This window comes from Chlorocebus sabaeus, chromosome 21 (assembly GCF_047675955.1).
Source record: "Chlorocebus sabaeus isolate Y175 chromosome 21, mChlSab1.0.hap1, whole genome shotgun sequence".
In the NCBI taxonomy this organism is placed as follows: Eukaryota; Metazoa; Chordata; class Mammalia; order Primates; family Cercopithecidae; genus Chlorocebus; species Chlorocebus sabaeus.
Window position 1 is genome coordinate 69,812,677 of NC_132924.1, and position 27,694 is coordinate 69,840,370.

Consider the following 27,694-nt stretch of genomic DNA (forward strand, 5'->3'; position numbering starts at 1 on the left):
GAATGATAAGAATACTTTTTCTGCAATGTAAATGACTAAAAGGCAGATGACGAATTTCTAATATAGTTATAAAAGAATGAATCTATTAACATTAATAGCATGTTAAGGCTATTAGAATATTTAAATCATGGGAGACTAGGGGGTTAAACAATTACTGCTGTCTTAAATAAGTAACAACAATGTTTTAATAAACAGTCTGGGAATTAATCTAAATAATTGTTCCAAACTTTTATACAAACCAAAAATACATAATAATTTCACTGTCCTTGGTTTTGTTATTCATTATGATGAAAAAAATTGAATAGATTTTAGGATTTATATAAAATAAGCTTTAAAGTTTATTTGTTTTTGGTGGTGTTCTTGAGTTAAATGTTTTTTAAAAAAATAAACCATAGAAAAATTTCATTTAAAAAGATGTTTGTTCGCTTTGATCTAATTAACACTGTATGAAAATGTTGTTGCTACAAGTTTCAGCAGATTTTTTTTCCTCTTTAGCTGTGATGAATAATTTTAACTGACAGTCATCTTAAAGGGACATACATTTTGGTTTCTCTCAGCACTTCATGAGAGGTAACAACTATCATTATTAGTTACAGTGTTTTGGATTCAATATAAAAGCAAAACCAAAAACAAATCTTAAAAGAAAACACTTTTAGGAGAGAAGTTTTTGGTTGTCAATTCAAGAGAGAAAATTTTCACCAATACAGTTGTATTTATTTTATATATTAAACAAAATTGTACCTTTTTGATGAGGATCCCTGTGGTATCAACACAATGAAGTTATAAAGCAAACTGCATTTCTAAAAACAAAACTATACTTTTTGCATTTCAAGTATATTTTTACACACTTAAAAATGGGTGCGTAGTGTGAGTTAGCACTATAACTTAAAATTTTACATATATGTGTATGGATATGCATACATACATATGTATGTGTACATTTGAATTATAGTAATTATTAGAATTCTCTCAATATTTGGAAGTCTAATGAGAGTTCCTTTGGTAGAAAGACAATAAACCTTTCAGGGAAATCTTTGATTTTCTGTGTGTTGGCAAATAATATTTTGAAAGTGGTAATTTGGAAAGGAGATTTATTGAATGAAGCAGAGAATTACCAAGGACATGTGTGGAATTTCAGTACTTTGAATAGTTTGAAAATCTAAATTTTCTCAAGTATTTAGATGGGTTAGATGAGGTCATATTTGAAGTGTGGTGAGTGATTGTGTTAGATAATCAGTAATTGTTCAAATTATTTTGCTTTATGGCAATTTCTTTGAATTTGGAAGATTAGGTTTCAGAGGGAAGAAAATCTAACAAAAGCAACTAGTATTCCTGGCTCACCTTGACTATCCTAATGTACATGAAGTTTTCAGTTAGTATAAGGTCTTGGTGACCTTTGATTTCTAAGTAAAGTTCACCTGGCATCAGGGGAATGAATAAAGGTTAGCTGAGTTATTACATGTTCAGGTAGTCTCTATCATTGCTCCACAGGACTTTGGAAAAATGACAAAAGGAGTTAGTTGAAAAGAATGGCATGTGTTTGCCTATGTGTGTATATGCATATATATACACACCTTTGTACACATATACATATATAAACATATATACATATACTCTTATGTATAGATGTATATGTATCCAGCAAACTGTAAATACTGTTAACAGGTGTAATTCATGCTACAATGTCAGTGTTCCTACTAATAAATCTTTCTTCATTTCTCTCAGTTAGGAGTTAGGAAAGCATCTCCTCCTAGATCTTTGTTGTGTGTCTACGTTTTCTTTATTCTGCTTGTAATATGTCTCTTGTGACCTAATATTTTCTGCTTGCCTGGTTAGTACTGTCCTTCCGTGCCAACCTCAGAGAGGACATTCTGAAAATACTCAGATTTTATGCCTGAAATCCAAATAAATGGTATTCCCTCAAGAAGAGATTCAATAATTTCATTTATTTTCTAATAAAGTATGTCCAACTCTCTAATACAAGCCTCTGCTTCTCCTATACTGGTCCCTGTGAGACAGGACATTTTTCCTGCTGATGCCACCCTGACCCCTTCTCCCTTTGGCTATTGTGTTTCTCTGGTTGTGAGAAGAGCTTGTCATATTTTGTCATTGGTTGGGAAGCTGTAGATGGTTTCCCTCTTTCTCCCTCATTAATCAAACACACCTGTCACTAAGGTTGTTTCCTGTCTCATACACAACACCTCCCACTGAACCTGAGGAGTGCCAACGGCTGCCTGCAGGCTCTGGGGTGCAGCCAGACCTCAACCTAAGCCTTACTGTTTAACTGCTTGATGCCCAGTTTGTATAAATGGTACCATCATCCCTTAACCTGTGATGGCAAGAGACAATTATTTTAGGCTTTAATTTCTGCCAAGTCAGGGAATACCTTGTCTTGGAAGGAGTTTTAAAAATGGCAGTTGAGCTTTCTTAAAAAAGCTAGTCTTACAGAATTTGGAAGCATGCTGAGAAAAACAGCTTAAGTTGGCAATCAGTTTACCTAGTGAATTTTTTGTCATTCTGGTAATCAAATTCAAAATGAGTCAGAATTACTCATAATGGTTGTTTATTGTTGTTAGCACCCTTTTCTAAGCTAACGTTTTACTATGAAAATAATATTTAAAAGTAATTATGTTTCCTCATATTTCAAGAAGTCCTGGAGTCATAATTTTGCTTCCTTAGCAAGATGATTGTGCATGGCCTGAATAGTGTAGGAATTGCTATAAGATATTTGTCACTCTGCAACAAATGAGTCTTTTAAGATAAGACCCAGTGATGTAACTGAGATTTTTTGAGATCTTTACTCTGTCTGGGTGGCTTCCACATTTTCCATTAAATACTCAAAAATGGCCCACTGGGGATATCCTGCATTTCTTATTTTGCAAACACATACCTTCCTTTTACTTTAATGGCCATTGCTTAATACATTAAAAAGCATATATTCAGCACTCAAAAGCATTTTCATACACATACACACAAAAGAAATTAAAGGCTGAAAGAATTATCAATAAGGAGAAATCAATAAGGAGAAAATAATTCTACCATTAATTAATTTCAAAAGAATTATGTAATGGAGACTGATCAGAATGGTGGCTCATACCTGTGATGCCAGCACTTTGGGAGGCCGAAGCGGGCAGATCACTTGAGGTCGGGAGTTTGAGACCAGCCTGGCCAACATGGTAAAACCCTGTCTCTACTAGAAATGTGAGAAAGTTGGCATGGTGGTTCGTGTCTGTAGTCCCAGCTACTCAGGAAGCTGAGGCCGGAGAATCACTTAAACCTGGGAGATGGAGGTTTCAGTGAACTGAGTTTGCCCCACTGCACTCCAGCCTGGACAATAGAGACTTCATCTCAAATAACAACAACAACAACATAATGGAGATCTACATTAATTAAAAATTTCTGGCACCCATGGCAAAGAAAGACACCTGATAGCACTTTTAAAATCAATATAAAAAAGTTTATAAGCTGGCCAGTAAAAAAAAATTAGGAAATTAATGTAAGTCATTGATTTTTATTTAGTTAAAATATTCAATGATGAATTCAAAATAAAGCTGTATTTTTGTTTAAATAAATTTAAACCAAAAGTAATTTTTTCTTAGTTGCCATTTTTCTATGCATATTTATATAGTTAATGTTCTACTCTGTATGGTAGTTCTGTATCTCAGTAAACATATAACATTTCTCCATATAATTAAACTCCTTAAGCATCATTTTAAATAATTATTATCTAATTCTATGGATGTATGTTTTTGTTATGCACATTTGTCTCATATTCAGGATTTAGGTTGTTGTCATTTTTCATGAACTTTTTGGACAAAAATATTAGTATTTTTAACTATTTCCCAAGGAAAACTTGTACTAGGGTTACTAAATCAAGGCATAAGGACCTTGGAATAACAAATTCTCTTTGGAGATGTGATAGCAGTCAACATTGCCACCACTAGTATATGTGATTTCTTTCTCACTATAATCTCTCCAAACTTGAATAATATCTAAAACAATATTTAATTTGGAAGTCTAAAAGTGCTGTAATATTCTTCCTTTGCCTTAAATTTTTGATTACTAGATGTTTTTATTTTAAATATTAGATGTAAATAGATGAATCTAATTATGATCCAGAAAAAATAACTGTGCAATGTTTGAAAGGTAAATTGATATCAATCATACGGCTTAAAAAACTTCTAATAGGGCAGCTATTTTGACTTGGCCTATGTGAGGCCATTGTGCTAAGCACTTTTCTCACCACAACCCTGTGGGACAGGTTTTACTTGTATCTTAGAGATTAGGAGAAGGAGTATCAGAGGTATAGCTATCAAGCCACAAAGGTATAGTTCAGAGGCTAAGCCAGTGGTCTCTTTACTATATTGTTTAGGAAGCCTAAGGCACTAGGTAATAATGCCACTTGTTCAGTGCTCTCTTAAAGTTGCATCAGTTGGTAATTGCTAGGATTTTAATACTAACAAATTTGTAAATATATGCATAAAATCCAGGTAACATTTGGGGTCCTTGGAATAATGATGGCTGTGTTACATGGTTGAATTTAGAAGAATGGAACAGATTCAGAGGTTCAGAGAAGCATAGAGGCTGGCATCATTGTGCAAGTGTTCTTTCCAGCTAAGTCTACCAACTGGCCACCATTCCAAGGTGAAATCATATGGCTCAATGATCAAATGATTTATCTGCCTTTCTAGTATGAGTGTATAAAACATAGTTATTCCAGTTGCAAGAAATACTGTTATATTCTTTCCAATGCATGCAAAGAGTTTACTCCATGAAAATGATAAATGTCTCAGTGTTTCATTGGTGGTGGTGGTCAAGTCTTTGCTTCTATGGCAATGGAATGGAATCCCACTTCCATAGAAATGGAATTATTGGGCCATAGGTTATGCGCATTCTAACTTTGTTTTCCACAGTGGTTGCATCAACTAATATTCTAATAAAGTTTTCATGTATGCCGTGTTTTTCTGGAGATGATCTGAAATAATAGTCACTGGTCACGTGCTGATGAACGCTATGGCTAACTCAAATTAAGATGTGCTTCAAGTGTAAAATGCAAATTGGATTTCAAAACCTTAGTATGAAAAAAGATAAATATCTCAAAAATAATTTTTGTTGATTATATATAGAAATGATATTTTACAATGTTGGGTTAGTATTGTTCTTACGACTTTTTCGTTTTTTCTGGTTACAAGCTCCCACCTTATCTTTTGCACAAACCATTTCTTTGTATGTCCCCAGTCTTGGCATTATCCCCGTCTCAGTGGTTTGATTGTTGTCTTTTTTGGATAGTAATTGATATTTCTAAAATATATAAAAGATGTAAGGCTTCCTTTGGCTCCTTCTGAATTCATTCAAGTCCAATTAATACTGTGTAAGCCTTCTGTTCCTTAAATATTGTTGTTACTATTGCCTTTCTATCTTTTAACTTTGACATTGCATATGCATGCAGTGTAGCATATTTGTGTGGTTATTTTTATATGGTCTACAGAGAAGGTAGATCTCAAGGCTCTCATTGTGAAGAGAGACACTGCTGATGCCTGGTGTGGCCTAAGGATCAAAGTACTTAGGTCCTGCTATTCATTAGTAAGCAATATCTACATTACCTACTAGCGTACTGTGGCTATACCAAACTTTAGGTCAGAACATCCTATATTTTCTACTGATCTCTCTGGTTCCAAATGATTCTTCTATTCTTTTCAGAACTCTTGGATCTGTTTATACTATTTCTGTAGCTTTAGGGGAAATGTTCAGCTATTGAATTAATTGCTACCCGAAGACTCAGAAATGCAGAATATTAGAAATTGAATATGTCACCATGTCCAGTATTTTCTTCCTTTCATTTTTTGATGGTCATTCAGTTTACTTTTAAAATTCTATTTCAATAATTTTAATTCCAAATGTACTATTCTTTCTTATTACACTCCACAGAGTAGCAAAATATCTGAAGGAAAATGAATGAGTTCCTCTTCCCTCTGCACCCCTGAAAGTGGTATCTATTTAAACATACCTTCTAATGCTTTTTGCTTGTTTTTATAATGGTTATATACACATAATAACATGTGAAAGGATTTGACATTTTTGAAACTTTATTGGGATAGTTACATTTTTGAAAATTATTTATTTTGAAACAAATACGTGAATTTATACATATTTTCATTGATTTTTTTTCATTAAGCATTATACATTAGGCATTCTCAAGTGAACACTCACTGACTTACCTCACTATATTTATAAGGTATCATTGTATGTGTAAGGTAAATAGATCTACAAAATCTCACAGTACTCACAGACATTCTCCTCTTGAAAACTAAGAAATTGGGAGTGTTTCTAGCTCTTGTTACTTTATAAACAAAGCTGTAGTAAAATGTCTGTACAAATAATTTACATTGTATTTTTAAGTATTATATAAATTCCTTGAAATGGATGTATAAGGTTAAGGCAAATGGGCTTTAAAATTTTATGGAAACTTTCATATTACTTTGTTAAACATTGATTGTAATTATAGTCCTGCCAACAATGCGTGTCTCTTTTTTCCTACATTAACTAGTATATAATATTTATCAATTTCATGAGCCAGAAATTATATTGCATTGTTGCACAAATTTGACTTTCCCTGCCTATTTTGAGGGTAAACGTCATATAAGTTTTTATCAATATCACGAGTTTATTAACCAGTTATATTTCTCCTCTTAAAAATTTCCTTTTTATAACTGTTGGTGATTTTGGGGGAGGGAGTGTCTGTATATTAGGTTTTAGATAATTTAATTCTTTATCAGTTTATCTATCTGGAAATGATTTTCCCTTATCTGTCGCTCATTTTTAAATTTCTTTATGAGATTCATTCTTATATGATTTTTTTAAATTTTTATGCAATGAAATATTTTAATTTTTCTTTATGCTTATTTTAAAATTTTTAATTTTATGGGTACATAGTACATGTATGTATTTATGAGGTACATGTGATAGTTTGATATAGGCATACAATGTATAATAATCACATCAGGATAATTGGGTTATCTGTCAGCTCAAGCATTTCTCATTTATTTGTGTTAGGAACATTCCAATGTGACTCTTTTAGTTATTTTAAAATATATAATAAATTATTATTGACTGTAATCACCCTGTTTTGCTATCAGATACTAAATCTTACTCATTCTATCTATATTTTTGTACTCATTAACTATCCCCACTCCCCTGGTCCACCCACTACCCTTCCCAGCCTGTGGTAACCATCATTCTACTGTCTATCCCCATGAGTTCAATTGTTTTAATTTTTAGTTCACACATATGAGTGAGAATATATGAAATTTGTCTTTCTGCGACTGGCTTATTTTGCTTAATGTCTTCCAGTTCTATCCATGTTGTTGCAAGTGACAGAATTTCATTCTTTTTTATAGATGGATAATATTCCATGGTATATATGTACCACATTTTCTTTATCTATTCATCTGTTGATGGACACTTAGGTTGATTCCAAATCTTGGCTGTTGTGAATAGTGCTTCAGTAAACATGGGAGTGCAGATATCTCTTTTATGTACATATTCCCTTTCTTTTGGATGTATACCTAGCAGTGGTACTGCTGGATCATATATTAGTTCTATATTTAGCTTTTTAAGGAACTTCCATACTGTTCTCCATAGTGGCTGTACTAACTTAACATTCCCATCAACAATGTATGACGGCTCCCCTTTCTCCAGATCCTCACCTACATTTAGTTTTGCCTGTCTTTTGGATAAAAGCCATTCTAAGTGGAGTGAGAGAATGTACTGTAGTTTTGACTTGCATTTCTCTGGTAATTAATGATGATGTTGAGCAGTTTTTCATATGCCTGTTGGACATTTGTATGTTTTCTTTGGAGAAATGCTTATTCAGATCTTTTGCTTTTTTTTTTTTTTTTTTTTTTTTTGAGACAGAGTTTCTCTCTTGTATTTTTAGTAGAGACAGGGTTTCACCATGTTGGTCAGACTGATCTCAAACTCCTGACCTTAGGTGATCCACTGGCCTCAGACTCTCAAAGTGCTGGGATTATAGGTGTGAGCCACCATGCCTGAACCTTTTGTGTATTTCTTAAACAGATTTTTAGATTTTTTTCTATGGGGTTGTTTGAGCTCCTAGTATATTCTGGAAATTAATCCCTTGTCAGATAGATAGTTTGCAAACATTTTCTTCCATTATATGGGTTGTCTCTTCACTTTGTTCTTTCCTTTGCGTGAAGAAGTTTTTTTTTTTTTTTTTTTTTTTTTTGAGGCGGAGTCTCCCTCTGTGGCCCAGGCTGGAGTGCAGTGGCCAGATCTCAGCTCACTGCAAGCTCCGCCTCCCGGATTTACGCCGTTCTCCTGCCTCAGCCTCCCGAGTAGCTGGGACTACAGGCGCCAGCCACCTCGCCCGGCTAGTTTTTTGTATTTTTTAGTAGAGACGGGGTTTCACTGTGTTAGCCAGGATGGTCTTGATCTCCTGACCTCGTGATCCGCCCGTCTCGGCCTCCCAAAGTGCTGGGATTACAGGCTTGAGCCACCGCGCCCGGCCGTGAAGAAGTTTTTTAACTTGATGTGATCCCATTTTTCAATTTTTGCTTTTGTTCCCTGTGCTTTTGAGGTATTGCTCAAGAAATCTTTGCCCAGACCAATGTTCTGGAGAGTTTTCCTAATGATTTCTTCTGGTAGAATCATAGTTTCAGATCTTAGATTTAATTCTTTAATCAATTTTTATTTCATTTTTGTATGTGGTGAGAAGCAGGGATCTTGTTTCATTCTTCTGCATTTGGATATGCAGTTTTCCCAGGACCATTTATTGAAGAGACTACACTTTCCCTAACATATGTTTCTTGGCATCTTTGTTGAAAATGAGTTCACTGTAGATGTATGAATTTATTTCCGAGTCTTTTATTCTGTTCCATTGGTCCATGGGTCTGCTTTTATGCCAGTGCCATGCTGTTTTGGTTACTACAGCACTGTAGTATAAAGTCAGGTAGTGTGATTCTTCCAGTTTTGTTTCTTTTACTCAGGATGACTTTGGCTATTCTTGGTCTTTTGTGATTGTATATACATTTTTTTTTTCTATTTCTGTGAAGAAAGTTACTAGTATTTTGATAGAGATTGCATTGAATCTGTAGATTGCTTCGGGTAGTATGGGCATTTTAACAATATTAATTCTTCTAATCCATAAGCATGAGCTATCTTTCACTTTTTGTGTCCTTTCCAATTTCTTGCATCAATGTTTTATAGTTTTAACTGTAGAGAACTTTCACTTCCTTGGTTAAGTTTATGTCAAAGTATGTAATTTAATTTGTAGCAATTGTAAAAAAAAAATACTTTCTTATTTTGTGAGGTTGTTTGCTGTTGGCCTATAGAAATGCTACTGATTTTTGTATTTTGATTTTGTATTCTACAAATTTACTGACATTGTTTATCAATTCTAATTGTTTCTCTGGTGGAATCTTTAGGTTTTTCAAAATATAAGATTATATTATTTAAAGACATGGATAATTAGACTTTTTTTCTTCCAATGTGTATGCCCCTTATTTCTTTCTCTTGTCTAATTGCTGTAGCTAGGACTTCCACTACTATGTTGAATTACAGTGGTGAAAGTGGGCATCCTAGGCCTGGCACAGTGGCTCATGCCTGTAATCCCAGCACTTTGGGAGGCCCAGGTGGGTGGATCACCTGAGGTCAAGAGTTCGAGACCAACCTAGCTGAAACATTGTCTCTACTAAAAATACAAAAATTAGCTGGGAGTGGTGGTGGACACCTGTAATCCCAGCTACTTGGGAGGCTGAGACTGAAGAATCACTTGAACCTGGGAGTCAGAGGTTGCAGTGAACTGAGATTGCACCACTGTACTCCCACCTGGGCAATAGAGCAAAACTCCATTAAAAAAAAAAAGAAAGAAGGAAAGAGTGCATCCTTGTCTTACTATAGATATTAGAGGAAAGGTTTTTTAATGTATTTTTTTCATTCAGTACATCAACTGTGGGTCTGTTTTATATGGCTTTTATTGTGTTGTGGTATGTTCCTTCTATCCCCAGTGTTTTGAGGGTTTTTGTTATGAGGTATCTTGAATTTTGTCAAATGCTTTTTTCAGTATGAATTAAAAGGATCATATGGTTTTGCCCTTCTTTCTGTTGATATGATATATCACATTAATTGATTAGTGTATGTTACACCATCCCTGCATTCTTGGGATAAATCTCACTTGGTCATGATGGATGGTTTTTTTAATGTGTTGTTGGAATTTGGTTTACTAGTATTTTGTTGGGGATTTTTGCATAAATGTTTATCAGAGATATTAGGCTGTAGTTTTTTGTTGTTGTGTCTTTGGTTTTGGTGTCAGGGTTATAGTCTCTTCCTTAATTGAATCCTTTATCATTATATTATTACCTTCTTTGATTCTTTTCATACTTTTCTCCTTGAAATCTATAACATTTGTCTAAGTATAGCAATCTGTGCTTTTTTTGTTTTCATTTGCATGAAATATTTTTTTCCATCCCTTTATTTTCAGTCTATGTATGTCTTTATAGGTAAAGTGAATTTCTTATAGGCAGAATTTTATTGGGTCTTGCTTTTTAATCCATTCAACCACTCTGTCTTTTATTGGAGAGTTCAGTCCATTTACATTCAATGTTATTATTTATAAATAAGGATTTACTACTGTTATTTTAAATTTTGTTTTCTAATTGTTTTGTGGTTTTTCTTTTCTGTCTTCTTATGTATAAAAGTGATTTTTTCTGGTGGTATGTTTTAATTTCTTGATTTTATTTTTTGTTTGTCTGTTATTGGTTTTTGATTTGAGGTTACCATGAAACTTACAAATAACCTTCTATTACTGGTTATTTTAAATTTTCCAGAACTCTTGTTGAAGTAGCAACAACAAATAAATAAGCAAAGAGAGAACTAATAAAAACTCTATGCCTCAACTTCTTCCACTTCCTCCCTAGTTTCGCAGTTTTTAACTTATTGTTTCTATTTATATCTTTTTATACTGTGTATCTTTACAAATTTTTTGTTTGTTTGTTTCTTTAGTAGAGATGTTTCACCTTGTTAGCCAGGATGGTCTCGATCTCCTGACCTCGTGATCCGTCCACCTTGGCCTCCCAAGGTGTTGGGATACAAAAGTTTTTATAGTTATTTTTGTTAAGTTTATTTTTCTACTCAAGTTATAAGTAGTTTACACACCACAATTACAGTGTTAGAATATTCTGTATGTATTTTTGTTATCATTGTTACTGGCAAGTTTTGTGCCTTCAGACAATTTCTTGTTGCTTGCTAACATTCTTTTCTTTCAGATTGATGAACTCCTTTTAGGATTTCTTGTAAGACAGGTCTGGTATAGATGAAATCCTTCAGCTTTTGCTTGTGTGGGAGTCTTCATTTCTCCTTCATGTTTGAAGGACATTTTTGCTGGATATAATATGCCACAATAAAAGTTTTCTCAGTGCTTTAAATATGTCATGCTACTCTCTCCTGGCCTTTAAGGTTTCCAGTAAAAAGTCTGCTGCCAGATGTATTGGAGCTCATGTTCATGTTATTTTCTTTTTTCTTGCTGTTTTTTGGATCTTTTCTATATCTTTTAATTTTAGAAGTTTGATTTTTAAATGTCTTGAGGTAGTCTTATTTGGGTTAAATCTGCTGGTGCTCTCTGACCTGCTTGTACTTGAATATTGGTAACTTTCTCTAGGTTTGGAATATTCTCTGTTATTTCCTTGAATAAACTTATTTATTTATTTATTTGTTTATTGAGGCAGATTCTTACTCCAGCACCCAAGCTGGAGTGCAGTGACACAATCTTGGCTCACTGCAACCTCTGCCTCCCAAGTTCAAGCAATTCTTGGGCCTCAGTCTCCCGAGTAGCTGGAATTACAGGTGCATGCCACCACACCGGGCTAATTTTTGTGTTTTTAGTAGAGATGAGGATTTGTCATGTTGGCCAGGCTGGTCTCAACCTCCTGACTTCAAGAGATCTGCTGCCTTGGCCTCCAAAAGCACTGGGATTACAGGCATGAGCCACCATGCCTGGCCTCCTTGAATAAACTTTCTACTCTGATCGTCTCTATCTCCACTTGAAAGTCAGTAACTCTTAGATTTTCCCTGTTGAGACTATTTTCTAGATCTTGTAGGCATACTTTATTAGAATTCTTTTCTTTCTCCTGTGACTGTGTTTTCATATAATCTGACCTCATGCTCACTAAATATTTCTTCTGCTTGGTCAGTTCTGCTGTTGAAACTAATGCATTTCTCAGTTTGTCAATTGAATGTTTCAGTCACGAAATTTCTGTTTGAATTTTAAAATTACTTCAATATTTGCTATTTTTTTTCTGATAGGATTCAGGATATCTTCTCTGTGTTATTTTAATTTTGTTAAGCTTCCTCAAAACAGCTATTTTGAATTCTCTATCTGAAAGGTTGCATATCTCTGTTGCTCCAGGATTAGTCACTGTTGCCGTATTTAGTTTATTTAGTGAGGTCATTTTTTTTTTTTCCTGGAAGTTCTTTATGTTTGTGGATGTTCATTGATGTCTGGACATTGAAGAGTTCAGTATTTATTCTAATCTTTGAAGTCTGGACTTATTTATACCCTTCCTTCTTGAGAATGCTTTCCAGGTATTCAAAAAGGAAATGAGTTGGGTTTTGATCGAAGTCTTTGATCACTGCATTTATATCTGCACTAGAGATCACCCCAAGCCAAGCAATACTGTGACTCTTGGAGACAGCAAGACTGCCTTGGTGGACTTCAGTAATATCCAGGAGAATTCCCCACAATAACAGTCAGAGTCTCTTGTTCTCTTCCCTCACTTTCACCCAAACAAAAGGAGCCTCCCTCTCTGTGCTGGGCTGCATGGAGTTGAGGGAGGGATGACACAAGCCGTCCTATAACCACCACAGCTAGGATTGCACTGGGTCACATCTGAAACCAGCACAGCACTGGATTTCACCCCAGGGCTATGGCTACCACTGCCTGGCTACCACTGATGTTTATTCAAGGCTTAGGAGCTCCTTATTTGGCAAGCAGTGAATCCTGCCAGTAGGCAGCAGGTTCCCTTTTGACCCACAGTGGGTCCAGAAATGCCATCTAGGAGTTAGGGCCTGGAATCAGGGGCTTCAGGGCTCTGCTTAGTATTTTATTTTGCTTTGGCAGAGCTGGTACTCAAGTTGCAAGATAAAATCTTTTTTTTTTTTTTTTTTTTTTTTTTGTTTCCCTCTCCTTTTTGCAAGGGGAAAGAGTCACTCCCCGAGTTATACTGCTTAGAGTTGGGGAAGAGGTAATGTAAACATCCCCATGTTTCCCCCAGATGGTGTCTCATTGGCTCGAACGCACCCCAGCTGCACTATTCTGAGCCTAGCACACCACTGGTCCTTGTAGTACTTGAGCCCCGCTCCAATCCTTGTGGCTTAGACTGCCTTTCAAATTTATTCAGGACCCTAGGGCGCTTTAGTCCACTGGTAGTGGGGTTAGTAAGAACTCAAGTTCCTACTGCTGGAATGGAGGATTCCCCTCTGGCTGGGGCTGCTCAAAATGCTTCCTTCTAGTATGCCAGCCAAATTCTGCCCTCTGTTGTGTTCTGCTGTGACAGGGAAGCACTGAGTTCCAATGCAAGGTCCTACAATCCCTTTGCTCTCCCTCCTCCAAGGGTAGAAATTCTCTCTCTCTGCTCACTGCTGGGGGATGGGGCCGGGGGATGTTGTCAGCAATTCAAGACTGTCCTTTCTACCCTCTTCTGTGCCTCTTTCCGTAATGTGATATTAAATATGATATTAAAATCAGGTACTATTATTGCTCACTTGATTTTTGGCTCTTATGAAGGTGCTTTCTTGTAGGTATAGTAGTTCTATTTGGTGTTCCTGCATGGAGATGATCGCCAGAGGGTTCTTTTTGGCCATTTTGCTCTGCCTTCCTGTGATTACCTGTTTGATAAATAAGGCATTTTTCACATTTACGTTATAAAAATAACCTTGCACATGTTCCCCTAAGCATCTGTAGTTTTATTTTATTCAAATTCAAACTCTAGAAATCTTTTGTTTTGGTATAGTGCGAGCTGAAAGGTCTAATTTTATGTATTCAAATTGCATAGCTGCTTGTCCTCAAATTATTTACCAAGTAATTTATCCTTTGTGCTCTGATTTGTAGTGCCACGTTTATCATGTAATAAATTTCTATAAAAACACAGTTTACTTTCCTAGATTCTTTAGTTTGTACTGTTAGTTATATGTTGTTCATAGTGTCAGAACCTTACTATTTTTATTAGACTAGTTCTAAAATTAAGTATTAAATATCCATGTAAACCTTGGCAATAAAAGCCTAGTAATAGGTTATTATCTGTCCTGGGATTTGACTTTACCCTACTTCACTAATAAGTTAACCTGTTATTGTTTCAGAGAATCCAACTGTAGACATGAGACTCCTAGGTCAAAGAAAAAGACCTTTCTTACTCTCAGCACGTCAGGCAGCCTGAGCATCAGCATATTTGCATCTGTTTCCCTTTGTCCCTGACTCCCATGGGGGTGATATGATATGGGCTTAGATTTATGCTGTACACATAGTGAGTTTGAGTCACAGGTGAAGAACACTGAGCTTGTAGAATCTACTTCCTTCATAGCAGCAAGTGAGCTAGCTCGATTTTGTCCCAGAGGGAGATACGATGTCAGCTCTTGAGGCCGTCTGTTGCAAACACATGCTTGAGAAATGGCCAGGATAAAAAGTGGCCAAGGCCTTGCATTGTTGACATAAACAGCAAGTTGTGTGGGAGAATATTATATTCTGAACTGTTTCTTTACACAATGCTAAATATATAGACCTAGTATAGAAAACAGGTAAAAATTGAAAGTGCACCACTGAGGCAAATTTCAGCCAGTTGACTAAGGACTGGAAGCTGCCCATTTGGCAACCACTCTTACTGTTGGGCCTGCCTCTAATCCAACGCCAAGAGACTCTTCTGAAGAAAGACTACTTCTCAGGCCTTCTACTTTAAAGATGAAGAAAATTAGGCTCAGGAAAATGAATGATATGCCTAATTTTGGGGCCAGTAGTGATTGCTACAGTACTGAATAAAAATACCCTTTTCATTAAGTTTGTTTTCAGTAACTCCTTTAAAAAATTTCATCTTTAACATAATGTCCTCTGAGTTTATCCATGTTGTCACAAGTAACAGCATTTCAAAATCTTTTCCTTTTATATCTGAAAAGTATTCCATTGTGTATACATACCACATTTTCTTTATTCACTCATCCATTGATGGATACAGGTTGATTCCATATATTGAATATTGTGAATAATGCTATAATAAACATGGACATGTAAATACCACATTACTTCCTTCATGTGTAATTTTAGAAAGTTGGTATCACAGAAGTGGAGAGTAGGATGGTGGTTACCAGGGCCTGATATATTTGGCGTGGGAGTTGAGAAGATGTTAGTTAAGGATACAAAATTTCAGTTAGAAGGAATGAGCTCAAGTGTTTTATTCTATAACATGGTGACTATAGTTAATAATATGTTATATTCTTGAAAAATGCTGAAAGAGTGGATGTATAAAAGTGTTCTCACCACAAAAATGATAACTGTGTGAGGTAAAACATATGTTAGTTACCTAGATGTAGTCATTTCACAATTTATGCATACTTCAAAACATCACATTGTACATGGCGAATACATACAACTTGTTAATTTTTTAAAATTCAGTAAAAAAATTTAAAAAGAAAAAAGTTTTTTCCTTTACTGAAACTTACTGAACAAAAGAAACAATAGGAAAACTTGTGAAACAAATCACTCAATCTTATATTCGAATAAGAACATCTCTAGCAGAAAATACATGTTCTATAATTTAATATATACTAACATTTTCTTGCTGCATTATGTGTGGGTTACATAAGCCCACATGTTATTAAAATGTTAGTATGATTTTAACATAAATTGATTTGCATTTCTCCTAGTCAGCCAAATTTGTGGACATGACTATGAGATTACTCCTTGAATTATAGAAATCTGCCTGATCAAATGGCAAAACAATATTCCTGATCTAAATATGACAGTCTGCACTACTGATGATGGAATTTACATGGTAGTTTCATGCTACTTAATATAGATCTATCTTACTATGGGAGGAAAAAAAGGTAATACTAGACATCCACTTAATTGAAATAATGTGTTTTTCTTTAATGTTAATGTGGGAAAAATGATATACATATATGTATATGTGTGCATATGTGTGTGTGTGCGTGTGAGTGTGTATATGTGTGCTTGTGTGTATTATAAGATCTAAAAACAAAAATTTATCTGGGAAGAGTTTAGGACTGAAAACACCACAAGGTTTAATTTGGGGGGATGATATGACAGTGTTGTATATTAATGCATAGAACTGTGAATAACATCTGCCTTGTCATCTTTGAAAAGTAAGGTATACTGGCAAGGGGAAATATAAGAAGCAGGAGTATTTGAAAATGGCTTATACATGGAATTAACCACAGGATAAAAATAACCTCCAATCTCTATGTGTAGAATGCCTAAAGCTGGACTTAAATATATTTTGCTTCTCTGTTGTATTTTTTTTTAATTATGAGAAAACATGTTTATGGATAGTTAGGTATGAAAAGACATCATTTTGAAGTATCAATTTGGAAAGCTACAGAAAGAAGAGTTGTTCGTTTAAAATATTTCCATTTTTGCCTTTAAAAATACTGTAATAAGGTTTTAACAGCTTATAAAAGTCATAGATCAATGAAGATTGTGGCATTTATCTTTTAAATCCTAAAATTAGACATATATTATTTAGATTACCTTTTAACCATGGCAGAGTAACTGTTGTACATTTTCACCCAGTTTTAGTTTACCTCACTATTTTATAACATAAGTGAAACCTTTTTTTTCAACATATTGTCATTACTCTCATTATCTCAAAGTACTTCACAAGCAATTTTCTTTTGTACCTGCTAAAAATAGAATTACTCTCCCTGAACCATACTTCCAAAGGGAAGCCAATTAGAACAGTCGGTAAACAATGTACCTTTTCATTGAGTAAACTGTCTGCAAGGATGCCTGTTAATATTTTTTTTTCTATTTACATAGCATTCATGAAACTCTGTGAATGTCTGACATCCATTAACATGTCTTAAATTTATTGTCTCATTCTTGTTTAATTCATCAACATACTGCAGTAACGTGAGTAACTATTAGAAGGATAACCAGTCTCCACTTAAAAAAAAAATCACATTTATGCAGAAGTAATTATGTAGGTACTATCTAAGTACTATATAAAACCCTTAATAATAGACTTGAAAGTCTCAAATAAATAGAAGTGAATAGAGTCAACTGAGCCATGTGAAACAAAATATTGAATATGTTTCATGACTTTTATAAAACAAATCATCCTTATAACTTTCCTCATTTATCAGGATACTAAGCTACCTAGAGTCAACTTTCTCATGGCATTGTTATGCCATTTAAAGACATATACAAACTAATGGTCCCAATCCAATCTGATAATACATCTGGATGAATAGTAAAAACTAATTTTACTTTTATAATCTAGGATAGTTTTTTTCCCCCAACATTTTATTTTGTTAAAATGTTGCCACCTAAGAAGCTACACTAAAAACATGTTTCTTGGTCAAAAGCTTTGCAAAAGTTTCTTTAAAATTCATCATCTAATAGATGTCTGACGATTTTTGCAGTCTCCCTATTTATCATGTTCTATTGAATCTTTAATCTTTTCTAATGTAAGACTATACTCAGATCCAGGAGCAAAGTATATACTTTTAATCCTTCATCCTCTGCACATTCACCAAATGCTCTTCACTACCCCCATATCTTTATCTTTCATTCATTCTTTGAGATTTATCTCAAATATTACTTCCTCTTGACCCCTACATCATGTTCCCTAATACTCCACCCCTACATCATGTTCCCTAATACTCCAGTCAGCCCTCTTATATAGCATTGCAATTACCTGTTTATTTGTACAATCTCTGCAGAATATGAATTCCTAGGGCACAGGGAATTAATCTCCTCAGGACTATCAAAATGGCTGCACATGGTAGGTAATCAATACATGTTTATTCAGTGAAGAAAAAACAGCATTTAGGTAAATGGCATGTAGAGTGAAATGCAGGCTTTCTCTTCATAGAGTTATAATTGTAGTTAAGACTACAGTGGAGACTTAGTTATTTGGTCCTATATTGGCTGTCAGGATTTTTTTAAGTGCTCATAAAAAGTCTTAAGTACAAATATGTATCCCCTTGTATATTTCTTTTAAGGTATAGAGGATTAGAAAGAAAATGAGTTTTTTTTTTTTTTTTTTAAATTTATTTATTATTATTAAACTTCAAGTTGTAGGGTACATGTGCACAACGTGCAGGTTTGCTACATATGTATACTTGTGCCATGTTGGTGTGCTGCACCCATCAACTCGTCATTTACATCAGGTATAACTCCCAATGCAATCCCTCCCCCCTCCCCCCTCCCCATGATAGGCCCCGGTGTGTGATGTTCCCCTTCCCGAGTCCAAGTGATCTCATTGTTCAGTTCCCACCTACGAGTGAGAACATGCGGTGTTTGGTTTTCTGTTCTTGTGATAGTTTGCTAAGAATGATGGTTTCCAGCTGCATCCATGTCCCTACAAAGGACACAAACTCATCCTTTTTTATGGCTGCATAGTATTCCATGGTGTATATGTGCCACATTTTCTTAATCCAATCTGTCACTGATGGACATTTGGGTTGATTCCAAGTCTTTGCTATTGTGAATAGTGCTGCAATAAACATACGTGTGCATGTGTCCTTATAGCAGCATAATTTATAATCCTTTGGGTATATACCCAGTAATGGGATGGCTGGGTCATATGGTACATCTAGTTCTAGATCCTTGAGGAATCGCCATACTGTTTTCCATAATGGTTGAACTAGTTTACAATCCCACCAACAGTGTAAAAGTGTTCCTATTTTTCCACATCCTCTCCAGCACCTGTTGTTTCCTGACTTTTGAATGATCGCCATTCTAACTGGTGTGAGATGGTATCTCATTGTGGTTTTGATTTGCATTTCTCTGATGGCCAGTGATGATGAGCATTTTTTCATGTGTCTGTTGGCTGTATGAATGTCTTCTTTTGAGAAATGTCTGTTCATATCCTTTGCCCACTTTTGGATGGGGTTGTTTGTTTTTTTCTTGTAAATTTGTTTGAGTTCTTTGTAGGTTCTGGATATTAGCCCTTTGTCAGATGAGTAGATTGCAAAAATTTTCTCCCATTCTGTAGGTTGCCTGCTCACTCTGATGGTAGTTTCTTTTGCTGTGCAGAAGCTCTTTAGTTTGATGAGATCCCATTTGTCAATTTTGGCTTTTGTTGCCGTTGCTTTTGGTGTTTTAGACATGAAGTCTTTGCCCATGCCTATGTCCTGAATGGTACTACCTAGGTTTTCCTCTAGGATTTTTATGGTATTAGGTCTAACATTTAAGTCTCTAATCCATCTTGAATTAATTTTCGTATAAGGAGTAAGGAAAGGATCCAGTTTCAGCTTTCTACTTATGGCTAGCCAGTTTTCCCAGCACCATTTATTAAATAGGGAATCCTTTCCCCATTTCTTGTTTCTCTCAGGTTTGTCAAAGATCAGATGGCTGTAGATGTGTGGTATTATTTCTGAGGACTCTGTTCTGTTCCATTGGTCTATATCTCTGTTTTGGTACCAGTACCATGCTGTTTTGGTTACTGTAGCCTTGTAGTATAGTTTGAAGTCAGGTAGCGTGATGCCTCCAGCTTTGTTCTTTTGACTTAGGATTGTCTTGGAGATGCGGGCTCTTTTTTGGTTCCATATGAACTTTAAAGCAGTTTTTTCCAATTCTGTGAAGAAGCTCATTGGTAGCTTGATGGGGATGGCATTGAATCTATAAATTACCTTGGGCAGTATGGCCATTTTCACGATATTGATTCTTCCTATCCATGAGCATGGTATGTTCTTCCATTTGTTTGTGTCCTCTTTGATTTCACTGAGCAGTGGTTTGTAGTTCTCCTTGAAGAGGTCCTTTACATCCCTTGTAAGTTGGATTCCTAGGTATTTTATTCTCTTTGAAGCAATTGTGAATGGAAGTTCATTCCTGATTTGGCTCTCTGTTTGACTGTCACTGGTGTATAAGAATGCTTGTGATTTTTGCACATTAATTTTGTATCCTGAGACTTTGCTGAAGTTGCTGATCAGCTTAAGGAGATTTTGGGCTGAGACAATGGGGTTTTCTAAATATACAATCATGTCGTCTGCAAACAGGGACAATCTGACTTCTTCTTTTCCTAACTGAATCCCCTTGATTTCTTTCTCTTGCCTGATTGCCCTAGCCAGAACTTCCAACACTATGTTGAATAGGAGTGGTGAGAGAGGGCATCCCTGTCTTGTGCCAGTTTTCAAAGGGAATTTTTCCAGTTTTTGCCCATTCAGTATGATATTGGCTGTGGGTTTGTCATAAATAGCTCTTATTATTTTGAGGTACGTTCCATCAATACCGAATTTATTGAGCGTTTTTAGCATGAAGGGCTGTTGAATTTTGTCAAAAGCCTTTTCTGCATCTATTGAGATAATGATGTGGTTCTTGTCTTTGGTTCTGTTTATATGCTGGATTATGTTTATTGATTTGCGAATGTTGAACCAGCCTTGCATCCCAGGGATGAAGCCCACTTGATCATGGTGGATAAGCGTTTTGATGTGCTGCTGAATCCGGTTTGCCAGTATTTTATTGAGGATTTTTGCATCGATGTTCATCAGGGATATTGGTCTAAAATTCTCTTTTTTTGTTGTGTCTCTGCCAGGCTTTGGTATCAGGATGATGTTGGCCTCATAAAATGAGTTAGGGAGGATTCCCTCTTTTTCTATTGATTGGAATAGTTTCAGAAGGAATGGTACCAGCTCCTCCTTGTACCTCTGGTAGAATTCAGCTGTGAATCCATCTGGTCCTGGACTTTTTTTGGTTGGTAGGCTATTAATTATTGCCTCAATTTCAGAGCCTACTATTGGTCTATTCAGGGATTCAACTTCTTCCTGGTTTAGTCTTGGAAGAGTGTAAGTGTCCAGGAAATTATCCATTTCTTCTAGATTTTCCAGTTTATTTGCGTAGAGGTGTTTATAGTATTCTCTGATGGTAGTTTGTATTTCTGTGGGGTCAGTGGTGATATCCCCTTTATCATTTTTAATTGCGTCGATTTGATTCTTCTCTCTTTTCTTCTTTATTAGTCTTGCTAGTGGTCTGTCAATTTTGTTGATCTTTTCAAAAAACCAACTCCTGGATTCATTGATTTTTTGGAGGGTTTTTTGTGTCTCTATCTCCTTCAGTTCTTCTCTGATCTTAGTTATTTCTTGCCTTCTGCTAGCTTTCGAATGTGTTTGCTCTTGCTTCTCTAGTTCTTTTAATTGCGATGTTAGAGTGTCAATTTTAGATTTTTCCTGCTTTCTCTTGTGGGCATTTAGTGCTATAAATTTCCCTCTACACACTGCTTTAAATGTGTCCCAGAGATTCTGGTATGTTGTATCTTTGTTCTCATTGGTTTCAAAGAACATCTTTATTTCTGCCTTCATTTCGTTATGTACCCAGTAGTCATTCAGGAGCAGGTTGTTCAGTTTCCATGTAGTTGAGCGGTTTTGATTGAGTTTCTTAGTCCTGAGTTCTAATTTGATTGCACTGTGGTCTGAGAGACAGTTTGTTATAATTTCTGTTCTTGTACATTTGCTGAGGAGTGCTTTACTTCCAATTACGTGGTCAATTTTGGAGTAAGTACGATGTGGTGCTGAGAAGAATGTATATTCTGTTGATTTGGGGTGGAGAGTTCTATAGATGTCTATTAGGTCTGCTTGCTGCAGAGATGAGTTCAATTCCTTGATATCCTTGTTAACTTTCTGTCTCGTTGATCTGTCTAATGTTGACAGTGGAGTGTTGAAGTCTCCCATTATTATTGTATGGGAGTCTAAGTCTCTTTGTAAGTCTCTAAGGACTTGCTTTATGAATCTGGGTGCTCCTGTATTGGGTGCATATATATTTAGGATAGTTAGCTCTTCCTGTTGAATTGATCCCTTTACCATTATGTAATGGCCTTCTTTGTCTCTTTTGATCTTTGATGGTTTAAAGTCTGTTTTATCAGAGACGAGTATTGCAACCCCCGCTTTTTTGTGTTCTCCATTTGCTTGGTAAATCTTCCTCCATCCCTTTATTTTGAGCCTATGTATGTCTCTGCGTGTGAGATGGGTCTCCTGAATACAGCAGACTGATGGATCTTGACTCTTTATCCAGTTTGCCAGTCTGTGTCTTTTAATTGGAGCATTTAGTCCATTTACATTTAAGGTTAAGATTGTTATGTGTGAACTTGATCCTGCCATTATGATATTAACTGGTTATTTTGCTCGTTAGTTGATGCAGTTTCTTCCAAGCCTTGATGGTCTTTACATTTTGGCATGTTTTTGCAATGGCTGGTACCGGTTGTTCCTTTCCATGTTTAGTGCTTCCTTCAGGGCCTCTTGTAAGGCAGGCCTAGTGGTGACAAAATCTCTAAGCATTTGCTTATCTGTAAAGGATTTTATTTCTCCTTCACTTATGAAACTTAGTTTGGCTGGATATAAAATTCTGGGTTTAAAATTCTTTTCTTTAAGAATGTTGAATATTGGCCCCCACTCTCTTCTGGCTTGAAGAGTTTCTGCCGAGAGATCTGCTGTTAGTCTGATGGGCTTCCCTTTGTGGGTAACCCGACCTTTCTCTCTGGCTGCCCTTAAGATTTTTTCCTTCATTTCAACTTTGGTGAATCTGGCAATTATGTGTCTTGGAGTTGCTCTTCTCGAGGAGTATCTTTGTGGCGTTCTCTGTATTTCCTGGATTTGAATGTTGGCCTGCCCTACTAGGTTGGGGAAGTTCTCCTGGATGATATCCTGAAGAGTGTTTTCCAACTTGGTTCCATTTTCCCCCTCACTTTCAGGCACCCCAATCAGACGTAGATTTGGTCTTTTTACATAATCCCATACTTCTTGCAGGCTTTGTTCATTTCTTTTTCTTCTTTTTTCTTTTGGTTTCTCTTCTCGCTTCATTTCATTCATTTGATCCTCCATCGCTGACATTCTTTCTTCCAGTTGATCGAGACGGTTACTGAAGCTTGTGCATTTGTCACGTATTTCTCGTGCCATGGTTTTCGTCTCTTTCATTTCGTTTGTGAGCTTCTCTGCATTAATTACTGTAGCCATCAATTCTTCCACTTTTTTTTCAAGATTTTTAGTTTCTTTGCGCTGGGTACGTAATTCCTCCTTTAGCTCTGAGAAATTTGATGGACTGAAGCCTTCTTCTCTCATCTCGTCGAAGTCATTCTCCGTCCAGCTTTGATCCGTTGCTGGCGATGAGCTGCGCTCCTTTGCCGGGGGAGATGCGCTCTTATTTTTTGAATTTCCAGCTTTTCTGCCCTGCTTTTTCCCCATCTTTGTGGTTTTATCTGCCTCTGGTCTTTGATGATGGTGATGTACTGATGGGGTTTTGGTGTAGGTGTCCTTCCTGTTTGATAGCTTTCCTTCTAACAGTCAGGATCCTCAGCTGTAGGTTGTAGCTGTAGGAGATTGCTTGAGGTCCACTCCAGACCCTGTTTGCCTGGGTATCAGCAGCAGAGGCTGCAGAAGATAGAATATTTCTGAACAGCGAGTGTACCTGTCTGATTCTTGCTTTGGAATCTTCCTCTCAGGGGTGTACTCCACCCTGTGAGGTGTGGGGTGTCAGACTGCCCCTAGTGGGGGATGTCTCCCAGTTAGGCTACTCAGGGGTCAGGGACCCACTTGAGCAGGGAGTCTGTCCCTTCTCAGATCTCAACCTCCGTGTTGGGAGATCCACTGCTCTCTTCAAAGCTGTCAGACAGAGTCGTTTGCGTCTGCAGAGCTGCTGCGTTTGTTATTATTTACTGTGCCCTGTCCCCAGAGGTGGAGTCTACAGAGACAGGCAGGTTTCCTTGAGCTTCTGTGAGCTCCACCCAGTTGGAGCTTCCCAGCAGCTTTGTTTACCTACTTAAGCCTCAGCAATGGCGGGCGCCCCTCCCCCAGCCTCGCTGCTGCCTTGCCGGTAGATCACAGACTGCTGTGCTAGCAATGAGGGAGGCTCCGTGGGTGTGGGACACTCCCGGCCAGGTGTGGGATATGATCTCCTGGTGTGCCTGTCTGCTTAAAGCGCAGTATTGGGGTGGGAGTTACCCGATTTTCCAGGTGTTGTGTGTCTCAGTTCCCCTGGCTAGGAAAAGGGATTCCCTTCCCCCTTGCGCTTTCCAGGTGAGGCAATGCCTCGCCCTGCTTCAGCTCTTGCTGGTCGGGCTGCAGCAGCTGACCAGCACCGATCGTCTGGCACTCCCCAGTGAGATGAACCCAGTACCTCAGTTGAAAATGCAGAAATCGCCGGTCTTCTGTGTCGCTCGCGCTGGGAGTTGGAGACTGGAGCTGTTCCTATTCGGCCATCTTGCTCCGCCCCGAAAATGAGTTTTTTAATATGTGAAAAATTAAGAACTTTATATTTTTAAATTATTTGAGTAAATATGATTTCAATGAGGTCTACTCTGACCACCTTATTTAATACTATGACCTGCTTTCCATAATGCAACCTTTTCTTACCCCGCTCCTTTTTTCTTTTGTTTGTAGCACTTAATATCTTTTAACATAATTGTTCATTCAGTAATTTATTGTATTTTTACGAAATGACCTGTCTGCCTCACTGGAATGCAAGTTCTATGAGTGCCAGGCATTATTCTGGGTGTTTAGTATGCAGTAGATGCTGACAAAACCTTTGTAGCATGAGTGAATTAATCCTATATGTTATTGCAGATATAGTAGCTGAATAAAGTAAACTGGAATATTGGTCAACTTCATACCTGGTTAGCTGTAAATATTTTAACCAGCTTCCTACCTTGCTTTTTCCTGTTATGCCCATTTCAAATGGTAAAGAGAAGCAGCACCATACCACATATATTGAAAAATGTTCTCCAAATAAATTCTGCTTATAAAATCAGGTCTCTAAGGTAGAATACATCTACAGCTAAGGCTATGGGATAAATGAATGAAAGTAAGCTTCAAGGAAAAAAGAAAACAGGCATGGTGATCCCTGCAGAGAGAGCATGGCAAGAGTTGTCCAGATGGTAACTATGGTGCCAGATCATTAGGGCTTCAAAATCATTCAGTAGCTTCCTAGCCATCTTGCTAGAACAAATTGTTTAACCTCTTATGGCTTTCTTCATCTGTAAAATGACATGATGATAAGAGGACCTTCTGTGTGGGGCTGCTGTAATGATTAGGAAGTAAATACATGTACAACTTTCCGAACAGTACATGACTCTTGATAAAGCTCAATAAATGCTGGCTTTGATAGCTACTGCTGCCAGATTTAGAAGGTGTGTGGTATCAAGATATACTTATTACTAAAGAGACAAGATAACAATTATCATTTTTTGACTGAATTTTCCTTCTAAGAGTTAAGCTGCTTAATGAAATGAATTTTGATGTTAGAGGGCAAATGGAGGTCTTTACTCCGGACTTGAAAGATTATTTCAGATTATTTTCTATAATGTTGTAAAAAGTAATGGTCCTTGGCTAAAATGAAAACACATGCCTTGCTGTGTTCTTTCGTTTGTGATGTCAACACTGCTTCTAATTTTTACTTATTTAATGAGCTTTTCCTCTCATGGCATATTAATATGAATGCTTTCTTTATGTGTGAAAGGAAGGAAAATATCTCTAAGATTTTGAAAAGAGCTTTCTGGAGAGAAGTTTTATCATAAATTGGCTTAAAATGAGTATACTTTGGAAAGCCTTAGAAAACTGCTGAGAGGAGGTTACCAGCAAGAATATACTGACATGAGAAATATTCTCTGAAATTTATGGCTAAATGGCTTCATTTTTCAGCTGTGGTCTGAGATTTCTTTTCTTTCTTGACATTTACATGAGTTGTTCATTCTTTTGTATGTCTAAAAAAATTGGATTAAGAAAAAGCTTTATTGTTATCATTACTATTTTACTAAATGATACGCAGTAACCAGATTGTTATAATAGTTTATTCCTGTTCTAAAAAAAACCAAAACAACAACAAAAACAAACAACAACAACAACAAAACCCGCAGGCCGGGTGCAGTGGCTAACGCCTGTAATCCCAACACTTTGGGAGGCTGAGATGGGCGGATCACCTGAGGTCAGGAGTTCGAGACCAGCCTGACCAACATGGAGAAATGCCATCTCTACTAAAAACACAAAAATTAACCAGGTGTGGTGGTGGGCACCTGTAATCCCAGCTACTCAGGAGGCTGAGACAGCAGAATTGCTTGAACCTGGGAGGCAGAGGTTGCAGTGTGCCGAGATCATGCCTCTGCACTCCAGTCTGGGTGATAAGAGCTAGACTCTGTCTAAAAAAAAAAAAAAAAAGGAAAAGCAGACATTTCCTAATTAAAACACTCTGTCACTCTCAGTGAAATTGTAAATATACTTTTTGACATATAGATGTCATTTAACTTACACAAAAATAAGCAATCATATCATTTATATGTTTAAAAATTGTGTGATTTGCTCTACCTTTAAAAAGTTAACATTTAAACTTAATCTAAACATAGAATCCACTTAAAAGCAGACATTAAGTTACAAAGTAATTTTTTCTGCAACAATGTTAATTTTATATTGCTATGTAGCAAGTTGCCACAAATGTAGCAATTTATAACAATAGCTCATAGTTTTGTAGATCAGAAGTTCAGTATGGTAAGGCAGAGCTTTCTAATTAGGGTCTTAACAAGACTGCACTCAAGGTCTAGTTCCTATCTGGAACTATCAGGTTGTACTGTGGTTGTAGGAATGAGGTCTAGTTTCTTTGTGGTCTGTCAGCTGGGAATCACTTAGTTCTTGGAGGCTGCTGACATTCCTTTTCTTGTGGTTCCCCATCTTCAAAGCAAGTCATGAAAATTTCTGTCACATAAGATCCTTTTCACACTAAATCCCTCACTAGAGAAAGGGCTCAGGTCCTTTGAAGAGCTCACCTGATTAGATTTAGCCTAATTGGATGGTATCTTTTTTGATTTACTTGAAAGTCAACCGATTAGTAACCTAATTGTGGAGTAATAACCCATAATATTTAGTTTCCACCCACACTCACCTGCAGGGAATTAAACAAGTTGTATATTACAGACGGCAGAAATCTTGGGGGTAGAAAGATATGTCTTAGAATTCTGCCTACTACAGTAACTGAGTGATTGAATTTAATAAAATAAAATGTTGTGAAGGAGGGAATGTCTGTTTAATTGATTTTGTCACAGGGCATGCATATATAAGTATATAGTGATAATTCATTGACATAGGGATGTAAATCAGAATAAATTAATCTCATATCACATGGAAGGGAGGAGAGTGAGTTAAAGCAGTATCAGAAGTTCTCTTTATGACAGCATCTCTCCTTTAAGGTCTTCCATACTAAAGTATTAATGCATCATTTTCTTTATTTGGAATAGCAATAATAAATTTACAGTTCAGTGCTTAATCTTATTTTGTAATTTTATCATTACTTTGCTAAATGAACTAGATTATATAGGAAATTAGCTTGTATAATTTTCTCTAGTGGAGGTGATAGGTTTGACAGGGTTTAGCAACTGACTGCATGTATGGAAGTGGACAGATAAATATAACTCTGTACTTTTTACCCTGAGATATTGAAGCAGCAGTTGTAAAATCAGGTAAAGTTGGAGTAATATTCATG

At 36.4% G+C, this 27,694-nt stretch overlaps 1 protein-coding gene across 5 annotated transcripts in view; it reads left to right on the top strand.

Moving 5' to 3' along the window:
* Positions 1 to 27,694, top strand: part of PCLO (piccolo presynaptic cytomatrix protein) — a 408,305-nt gene that overhangs the window by 29,071 nt on the left and 351,540 nt on the right. The window lies entirely within an intron of this gene.